This window comes from Macaca thibetana, chromosome 6, assembly GCF_024542745.1.
Source record: "Macaca thibetana thibetana isolate TM-01 chromosome 6, ASM2454274v1, whole genome shotgun sequence".
Lineage (NCBI taxonomy): Eukaryota > Metazoa > Chordata > Mammalia > Primates > Cercopithecidae > Macaca > Macaca thibetana.
This window is the reverse complement of record NC_065583.1, coordinates 9,104,387-9,115,296: the sequence shown is the minus strand read 5'-3', so window position 1 is coordinate 9,115,296 and position 10,910 is coordinate 9,104,387.

Below are 10,910 nucleotides of genomic sequence, written 5' to 3'. Positions count from 1 at the left end.
TTCAACTCATTACTAGAAAACTGACAATCCAATCCATGCCAACATGCTAAGGACAGGTCTGTTTCAGCTCACTGTATAAAACTGTATCATTTCAAAAGTAGTCTATTGAGTTCTCTCCCATTAGAAAAGTTTTGGTCAGGTGTTGTGGCTCACACCTGTAATCCCAGGACTGTGGGAGGATCACTTGAGCTCAGGAGTTTGAGACCAGCCAAGGTAACATAGTGAGACTTCGTCTCTTAAAAAAAAAAAAAAAAATTTAGCTGGGCATGGTGATGCATGCCTGTGGTCCCAGCTACTTGGGAGGCTGAGATAGGAGGATTGCTTGAGCCTGAGAGCTCAAGGCTGCTGTAAGCCATGATTGCACCACTGCACCCCAGCTTAGGTGACACAGTGAGACTCTGCCTATCTCCAAAAAGAAAAAAAAAGTTTTATACATACTCATTACAGAATATTTAGAAATTGGCCAATAGGTAGACAAAGGTGGAAAAAAATCACCCATATTCCTGTTCCTCAGATATCATCACTGGCCAAGTTTTGCTGTATTGCCTTTCATCTGGTTTCTATACACATTTTGTGTTTGCTTATTTTCTTTTTACAAGCTTGAAATCACCCTGAGTTTAGAGTTCTGTGTTCAGCCTTTCTCACTTAACATTAAAACCCAAGCCTTCTCCCCGTGACTCTAAACGCTTTGGGAATATCACAGCCAGGAGCTTTGTGATTGTATTGAGTGGCTAGCCTGTTTACTAAGCCACTGCGGTAGGAGGTGTTTGTGACTTTATGTGGGTGTACGTGGTGTACAGTGAGCGTCTCTGGCCATCAATTAGCTTTGTCCCTATCTATCTGGGATTACATCCTCGGGACAGGTTCCTAGAAGTGGATTCCAGACTTGAAGAATGTGAACCAAAGCCTGTGAGGAGTTTAATAGCAGGAGTTCGAACCTGCAACCGTGGCTGTCATGGGGCACGTGTTCCTTGAGGATTTACTATTGCCAGACACTTGTGTAAATCCTGAAGCCTTATTAACTCATCTAATGCTCATGGCCCCCTCAGCTAGTTTCTGTTATTTGACTCATTCTACAGATACAGAACCTGTGGCACGGACAGGTCACGTGACCAGCCCAAGGTCACACCCAGTAAGTGCCCAAGCTGGGACTTAACCCTGGACCCTCAGGCTTCAGGACCCTGCCCTGACACCCCAAGCAAATGGAGGATCCCGCTGGCTCTTGAGACACTCGCACCTCCTCTCGTGGGCTTCTTCCTCTTGGCCTAAGGAATCTCTTCCTTCTGCAGGCGAGGAGTCAGTGAGGTGGAGGACGGGCCTGAGTCCCGTGTCCCAGCTGTGTAGCCAAAGGGCAAATCCTTCACCTCTCTGAGCTGCGGTTTCTTCATCAGTGAAACGGGCAAAGAGGGTCCCATAAGGATGAAAAGAGGCCACAAAAGGGAAACGGCTCTGTGAACTTGAAAGTGCTGCCACAGATGGGCTGTCAGCATGAACGTGCTTGGGGGAGGAAGAAGTCTCTGTCCTTGTCACCCACTCCCAGCTGGCCCAGGCCTGCAGCTCTTTCCACTTCACCTTAACTGACTGATTCTCTCAGAGCGGCATCCTGACACCAGCTGGGCTGTGATGGGCAGTCCTTGCTGGTGGCTGAGCGGGAGTGGCTGCTCATCCCGTGGTCCCCAGGGTCTGAAGCTAGGTGCTGCACAGAACAGGTGCTCCAGCAGCAGTCATGGGATGGAGTTTCAGAGAGCCCCCCTGGGATGTCACCCAGTTAAGGGACCAGTGGTAGCAAACAGGAGTGGCAGGGGGCCAGAGATTATCTTTTTACACCTCTGATGACATTAATGACTCTCCTTTATACAGTGTCCTTGTGTCCCAAGAGTTTGGCCTGTCACTGAGACCCCATTGCTCTGAGCAAGCTAAGGTCACTTGCCCAGGTCACACGGCAAGTAAGAAGGAGAGTTGGGATTTAAATCAGGGTCTGTGTGACCAAATGCTGGATTCCCTTATATAGGTGGGCCCTATATATCCCACCTCAGGACTGTGATGCCCACAGCCTCAATGTCACAGTCTCATTAGAATCCCATCTGATCCCCACAACAACCTTGCAGCCCTGATCTTTTCATGGCCATTTTACAGATGAGGACACTGAGGCCTGCCTGAGGTCCCCCTAGATGGGTAAACGCTGCAGCCTCAGCTGGTCCTGGGCTTTCTGAGTCCCAGCCAATGCCCGAACTCCTCCAGCCTCCCAAGACAGATATGTCCTCTTGAGAAGAGCAGACAAAGTGATGAAGAACAGGCCTGACACAGTGGCTCACGCCTGTAATCTCAGCACTTTGGGAGGCTGAGGCCGGCGGATCACCTGAGGTCAGGAGTTCGAGACCAACCTGGCCAACATGGCGAAACCCCATCTCTTCTAAAAATACAAAAATTAGCCAGGTGTGGTGGCATGCACCTGTAGTCTCAGCTACTCAGGAGGCTGAGGCAGGAGAATCAGGTTGAAACCAGGAGGCAGAGGTTGCAGTGAGCTGAGATTGTGCCACTACACTCCAGCCTGGGTGACTGGGTGAGACCCTGTCTCAAAAAAAAAAAGATGAAGAACAAAGACTTGGAGCCTGAGCCAGATTGTGGTAGGAAGGCTCCAGTATGGGTCAGGGTGGCTCCTTGGGTCCCTTAATAATGACTCCTTGGGTCCCTTGTCACAGAGCGCAGTCAGGGTTCCACCGTCTCTCTTGAGATAGTAATGGTGGTTCCCAGAGATGAAGAGTGTGGTCTCTACACTGGGCCATGGGGCAACAGAAGGGACACACACCTGGTTTCATTTATTCTCCCAGTGACCTGCGAGACAAAACCTGCCACCCTCTTCATTCTTCAGAGGAAGAAACTGAGGCTCCGTGAAGGAGGCTGCTTGCCAGAGGCCACGTGGCTGGGAAATACAGAACAGTGCTTTTGAGCCCACGCCAGCCTGGCCCCAGAGTCCAAGCTGTGCCCTGCTGCACTTTCCTTTCTTTTTTGAGACAAAATCTCGCTCCATCGCCCAGGCTGGAGTGCAATGGTGCGATCTCAGCTCACTGCAACCTCTGCCTCCTCCCAGATTCAAGCAATGCTCTTGCCTCAGCCTCCCGTGTAGCTGGGATTACAGGCGCCCGCCACCATGCCCAGCTAATTTTTTGTATTTTTAGTAGAGACGGGATTTCACCAGTTGGCCAGGATGGTCTTGAACTCCTGACCTCAGGTGGTCCACCCACCTCAGCCTCCCAGAGTGCTGGGATTACAGTCGTGAACCCCGTGCCTGGCCCCTTGTGCACTTTCTGAGGCCTGCTGGGTTGCACCCTCCTGATCGTCCACTTGTCCCACCAAGGTCTGCCTTTGCTCTCCTGCCTTTTCCAACCCCACCAGCCTCCTAGCAATACCTCACAAGATGCAGCTGAATCTCGCTTTACACGACAGATGTGCTTTAGAGAAAAAGTGTGCACTACGCTGGATCCTATTGTAAACATGACGGAATTTTAACCTCAGTCTTGACACAGCCTTCACTCTGCACCAGCTCCTTCCCAGGCTTCTTCTCATTTCATTCCCACTCTAGGTGTTTCTGTTCTCACTCTACAGATGAGGAGCCTGAGGATCAGAGCAGGAACATGACATGGTCAATATCCTCCCAGCTGGGTAGAAGGGGGCTGGTTGCATACCCAAGCCAGGGGCCCAGAGCTGGCCTCTGGCCTCTGTGGCATCTGTGCCAGAGCCAGAGGAAGGCCTGCATCTACTCCCCAGGGAGCCCAACTGAGTCCATGGGTGGCACATGAGGGTTGGTCTCCTGGACAAACAGGGCCCAGCACACCAAGGTTTGGTTCAGGAGGACACACATGTCCTTGCTGTCCAGGACCCCGGTTCTGCCCTAAATCCCTCCCAACTTGGGATCCCCCTACTCAGGTTGCTGCTGCAGCTTATGTCACCCTGGGTGCTTCTGTGACTCCCCTGATGCTCTGAGCCCAAATGACCCCAGCTCAAGGCAGCTGAGAAGGCCCGAAAGACCACAGAGCAACAGAGGCACCCAAGGGTTCAAGGCCCATCAGTCATGATTCACTTGCACAGTTCAGTGTGGCATCATCAAGCCCCTGGCTGGCCAACCCCTCTGGTTCCCTGCTTGGGTTCCCAATCACTTGGCTGCTCCTGACCCCGCCCAGCACCAAGACATGAAGACACCATAGTGGTCAGGGCCAAGAGAGGCAACTTCACCTACTGGGCCCGCCCTGTGTCCCCACTCTGTTCTTTTCCTCTAGGAGAAATGTGCCTCCACCCAAGCAACTGACCCCAGGAATAATAATAATTAATAATAGTGGTGACTTCCTTTTATTAAACACTTGCCATGTGCCAAGCACTATTCTAAATACTTGATACATATTATCTAATTTAATCCTCAGAACAATCCTATAGGGCTAGTACAGTTATTAGCTGATTTTACATACGAGAGAAGTAAGCACAGAGAAGTTGAATAACAAGCTCAAGGTCACACAGCTAGATAGGCGGGAAGCCAGATTATGAGCCCAGATGGTCTGGTTCCAGAATCTGACCCCTTAATGAATACCCCATAACATGTGAATGAACCCAGCCCCTGCCACTGGGTTCATCCATCCACTCATTCATTCAGTAAACATTTATTGAGCACCTACTCTGCTCTGTGCTGAGGACTTTCCATGCTTTGCCTCATTGCAAGTTTGCATCACCTATGAGGTAGATACTACTGTCATTCCCACTTTACAGATGAGGCAACTGATGTTCAGAGAGGTTAAATACATGCACAAACATACACAGCCAGCAAATTGTTCAGCAGAGCAGGAGGATGCAAGTGCTCAGCCTTCAGAAGGTGACATGAGCCAGAATATAGTAGACCTGGTGTGCCCAGCCAGGAGGCTTGGGTTTTGCCCTGCTCACGGATGATCTCTCTATGTGGCAGAGGAGGCGGAGTGGCCGCAGAGGACTGAAATAACTTGCCCAGAGTCACCCAGCCAGAGAGTGGCAGAACCAGGACTCAGACCCAGGCTGCTGGGCCCCATCTAAGCCCTCTCTGCAGGGGAAGGGAGTTTTAGCAGAGAAGGGCTGCAATCAGCTTATGGGCATGTAGGGGTGGGTTCGGGGGGAGATCCTGAGAAGGATAAGGCCTTCCCAAGCTCACATCTACTGACTGTTCACTGTGTGCCAGCCCCTTTTGATCCCTGCATCTATTTCTCCAAATGCCATATGACATAGACTCTCAGCAGCTCCATTTTACAAGTGTAGACACTGAGGCACAGAGAGGACATGTAACCCTTAAGGTCACTCAGTGAGTAGCCAAGCCAGGATTTTAGCCTGGGTTCGTAAGAGTCACACGATCCAATATTCCAGTTTTTCTTCGAAAGTCCACGTCCCCCTGGGTGGGTTCTCTGCTGCTCCAGGAAGTCAGGAGGGGACAGCGGTTTACCCCAGGGCCAGGCCAGGGCTGGGTACAGGACTCAGATGAATTAGCACAGCCCTGCCCTCAGGTTGCTGCAGGTAGGATGAGCCAGGCCCTCTGCAAACTCTCAGCCATCTGAAGGGCCAAGAGGAGGAAAGCACAGACTCTGGGATCAGAGTGGACTGGGTTCTAGTCCCGATCCTGTCGCTTTTGGCTGTGTGGCCTTGGACAAGTTGCTTCACCTCTCTGAGCCTCCCAGCATGCACTGTAGAATGGAGATGATAACAGCCCCTACCTTGCAGGAGGAGGTGAGGATTAAATGAGGAGACAAATACAAAAGTCTGAGAAGCAGCTCCTTAACCCTTAACTTCCTTTCCTGCTAATAGGGTTATTATGAGGATGAAAGAAATCAGAACCTAAGATGTTCAGCTAAACTGTTCTCTGCCTACGTGACTGTGGCCAAGCTATGTACACTCTCTGGGCTTCAGTTTCCCCATCTGTAAAATGGGCATGTTGACAGTACTATCTCATAGGGTAATTGTGAGGTTGATACATCTATTGTGAGGCTTAGAACATACCTGGCACTCAATAAATGTTAGCTATGAGGTATAGTCATTATCATTGTAATCATACAGTGGATGCTAATTATTGGGATGATAGATTGATTTCAGTTCAATTCAGCCCCTGCTGCAGGCTTCTATCCCATGCCCATGACACGCATTTCAGAGCATCTAAGCTCTGTCCCTGTGTTGTGAGAAAGTTCACTGTGGAGCACCCATGACCCCAGCTCCCAGCAGGGCTGGCTGCCTCCCTTGGGTTTCAGGAAAATGTCAGTCCTTGGCCTTTTTAGATGTCTAGCATGGGACTATCCATCTAAATGCTGTTGATGTGTCTTTGGCTAGACTCAGGAAGAAGTTCTGTCTACTACTGTGTAGCACAGATGAGCTTCCTTTGGAGCTGGCCCCAGGACCAAGCCTGTGTCTGCATGCACAGGACAAGGAAAACCAAATGATGAGCCTTCTTTCCTTTTTTACCTTGGCTGCTAGGTACATGCTGCCAGACTCTACTACATAAAAGTGACTTGCTCAGCCTGTAATCCCAGGTGAGCAGTGGCTCACGCCTGTAATCCCAGCACTTTGGGAGGCCGAGGCAGGTGGATCACGAGGTCAGGAGATCGAGACCCTCCTGGCTAACACGGTGAAACCCCGTCTCTACTAAAAATACAAAAAAATTAGCCCGGTGTGATGGTGGGCACCTATAGTCCCAGTTACTCAGGAGGCTGAGGTAGGAGAATGGCGTGAACCCCGGAGGCAGAGCTTGCAGTGAGCCGAGATTGCGCCACTGCACTCGAGCCTGGGCGACAGAGCGAGACTATGTCTCAAAAAAAAAAAAGTGACTTGCTCATTGGGGATAGTGCAGTGAGAGTACCAGGGTTTTTTGGTTTGTTTTTACTTTTTCTTTTTAAATTTAAGATTCATGTACAGGGGGTACGTATGCAGGTCTGTTACATGGTTATATTAAGATTCGGGGGTTTAAGATTCGGGGGTACATGTGCAGGTCTGTTACATGGTTATATTGTGTTTAAGATTCGGGGGTACATGTGCAGGTCTGTTACATGGTTATATTGTGTTTAAGATTCGGGGGTACATGTGCAGGTCTGTTACATGGTTATATTGTGTAATGGGGAGGTTTGCGCTTCTAGTGCACCTGTCACCCAAATTGTGACCATTGTGCTCAATAGGTAATTTTCAGCCCTCACTCCCCTCTCATTATAAAGTAAGAACATGCAGTGTTTGATTTTCTCGTTTGTGTTTGTTTGACCTGGAGTCTCGTTCTGTCTCCCAGGCTGGAGTGCAATGGCACGATCTCTGCTTACTGCAACCTCCGCCCCCTGTACTCAAGTGATTCTCCTGCCTCGGCCTCCCGAGTAGCTGGGATTACAGGCAACCGCCACCATGCCTGGCAATTTTTGTATTTTTGTATTTTTTTTTTTTTTGTAAAGATGGGGATTCACCATGTTGGCCAGGTTGATCTCCAACTTCTGACCTCAAATGATACGCCCACCTTGGCCTCCAAAAGTGCTGGAATTACAGCCATAAGCCACTGCGTCTGGCCAGTGTTTGATTTTCTGTTTCTTAGTTATTTCACTTAGGATAATGGCCTCCAGCCCCATCCATGTTGCTGCAAAAGACATGATTTCATCCTTTTACATGGCTGCATGGTATTCCATAGTGTATATGTACCACATTTTCCTTATCAAATCATCGGTTGATAGACACTTAGTTTGGTTCAATGACTTTGCTATTGGAGCGCTGGTATTGAAGCCCGAGGGATGCGGGCTCCTGGCTCCTCTGCTCACTGCTGTGCCACGTCAAGCATGTGGCCTCATCACCTGAGCTTGTTTCCTTTGTAGAGAGGACTAAGAACCCTCTGAGTTCTGCCTCCTTCTAGCTGTGTGACCTGAGCAGCTCTTTTCCGTCTCTGAGCTTCAGCTTCCTCTCCTGCAAAATGGGAATTGACTTGTGTTAATGACCATGCTGCCAGGCTGTGACAAGGATCACTTGGAGGGTGCAACGTGGGGCCCACTATGCGGTTGGCACTTCGTAACCAGCAACTGAAAAATGATGCTTTTTCAGGTAAAGGCCTGTTGGAAATGGAAGGTTTCATAGTCAGGGTTTGCAGAAAAGCAGAGCCCTCCTGCAGCCATTTTAAAACCGAGCTTTGCAGTGTGACTCCAGATACTCGGCTCTTGAGTTGTGAGGAGGAGGCTGGGCAAACAGCCTGAAGGCAGGGGTCATTTCACGCAGGTGTCCACAGTGGGCATACCCCCAGCCTGGCCCGGCAGCTCAGTGTGCACCCTTTTTACAACATGCACCTGATGGCCTGTTATTGCATGGGGCAGAGCCTGCCAGGGCATGCCCCCAGGGAACAATGCCAGGGAGCCTGGCCAGGGCGCTCCCACTACCTAACGCCCTGGGAGGCTCTGCTGACGCTGCATAATCAAGAGAGACAGCCCCACCCAGAGGCCCCTGCAACCCATGTATGGGTACTGGTGCTCAAGGAGGGTGGCACAGTCTGTGCAACTCTGGATGTGATTGGTGGAGATGTGTATGTGTGTGAAAGTCAAATCCAGGAGCGGCTGTGACTGGAGGCTGCTGCCCGGGCCCGAGGATGTCCCCACCCCATGCTCTGTCCCACAGGCTCTATGGAAGCCGTTAGTGTCTGCGGGTTCTGGTTCTGAGACCCCACCCATTCCTCTCCAGCCCCGGGGGCCTGCTGCCTTGGCGCCTGGGCAGAGCTGTCCTCTCTAACTTTAAAGGACACTGCTAAGAAGATGAGGCTTGGATATGGGCACACATAGGTTCACATCCCAACTCCTCTTAGCAGCTGCAGAGCCTTAGGCACGTGACTTTACCTCTCTGAGGCTTGGTGTCCTCGTTTGGAAAAATGGGGATGCTAGAGCCTATCTCCTTGGATGTGGTATGACTATAATATTTGGAGAAGGAAGAGATTCAGATTCCATTCCTGTGGTTATAAAGGCTCCCGTGCAGCAGGCACTCAGGGTCCAACAGTCCCTTCCCTTCCCTTGTTGCTATTAGACATAGTGCCTGGATCCCAGGCCCCTAACACATACAGACAGCAGTTCCACCGTGTCCCGGCCAGCCCTGCTTGGGAGCTAGTGGGAAGAGGTGAGATTGGAAGAGGCGACAAAAATGGGAGGGCCGCATCCCAGGAGATCAGCTTGGTACACAAGCTGCAAAGACAGGGGAGCACCTCTGCATCCTCTCAGTGTCAGTAGAGGCAGGGCCAATCAGACTTGTAAACCTCAAACCATAAATCACCCCCATGGCTTCATGTGGGTTGTAGGGGCTCAATAGATGATTGTACTGGAAGGTATACTTTAGAAGACACGTGACTCAAGAAGCCCCTCCTCAACTGGCTGGCAGGGAATATATGGTTTCTATTTGCACACCTCCTGGAACAGGGATCTCCCTCTCTCCCAAAGCCACCCTTCCACCTTTGTGGACCAGCTTTGTCTTCCTTCTCTAGTGTGGTGCCCAGAGCCAAAGCGACTTCTGGAATGGTTTAACCAACATGCACTGGAGCAACAAGCCCCTCCTTTGTCCTAAAGACTATATTTCTGTTAATGCATCCCCATTTTGCTCATTTGCTTACTTTCCCTACACATATCACTATTCATCAAACCAGGGTGTAGGGCTACTAACAGCTAAAACTCATTCCCTCACAGCCCTTTCTCTCCTCTCCCTTCTTCTCTCCCTCTCTTATTCCCCTTCTCCCTTTCTCCATTCCTTCTTTCTTCCCTCTCTTCTTCTTTCCTGTTTTTCTCTCAGCTCAGGGCAATGCATCTCTGCAGTCAATTTATACAAATGTGTATTGAGCACCTGTGTCTGCCAGCCCTGTTCTGAGCACTGGGGTTTCATAGACTATTACAGCTTGCTTCCTGCCCCCAGGAGCCTCCTGTCTGGCAGTGGAGGGGATAGAAAGTAACAGCTACAACACCTGTCTTGAGGGTGTAATTGAGGGACAGCACAAAGTGCAGAGGGACCTCAGAGGAGTAAGCAACTACTGTATGTGCCCAAATATAAGGCAATCCAAATAAAGGTTACAGGCACTCCCCCTTCTCCCTGTGAGAAGATGCACTTTATTGCTGAATAATATAAACTTAATGGGGTGAAGATGAAATAGACATCTACTTATAATATTTCATTTATTACTTTAGTTATATAAACATATTTACAATTATTCCCATATAAAATACTAATATGGAAAGATCGCTTTTGTCAGTTTCAAATTTCAGGAAACAATTTGATTCCAATTCATTTCTGTATGGCTTTGACACTAGTGTCACCATCGTGTGGGGTGGGGGGCAGGCAGCTTTTTACTAAAGCACGTCCTACTCTCAGAGATCCAGATGCTAACACACAGCGCTTTCGAATCCATGTGTCACGCAACCGCTGGGCACTGTGTCTCCACATCACAGGTCCAATCCGCATCACATTTTGACAGTGGGGATTCATTTGCTGCAGGTGAGCATATGTGATCTGTACAACCCGGCCACTTACTAAGGTATCTGAAAGTGGCCTTTAAAAGGCCTATTCACAACAACCTCTAACCTTTGCCGTCACAAAGTCATGTTTGTTTGGATTGCCTTATCTGAGGAAAATTCCCTCGATTCCCTTTATAAAATTGCAACCTCCATATGCAACCCAATCTCACATAGATTAAAGGAGGATCAGCCGGGTGAGGTGGCTCAGGCCTGTAATTCCAGCACTTTGGGAGGCTGAGGCAGAGGAACTGCTTAAGGTCAGAAGTTTGAGACCAGGTTGGCCAACATGGTGAAACCTCATCTCTACTAAAAATACAAAAATTAGCGGGGCGTGGTAGTGGGTGCCTGTAATCCCAGCTACTCGAGATGCTGAGGCAGGAGAATCGCTTGAACTCAGGAGGCAGAGGTTGCAGT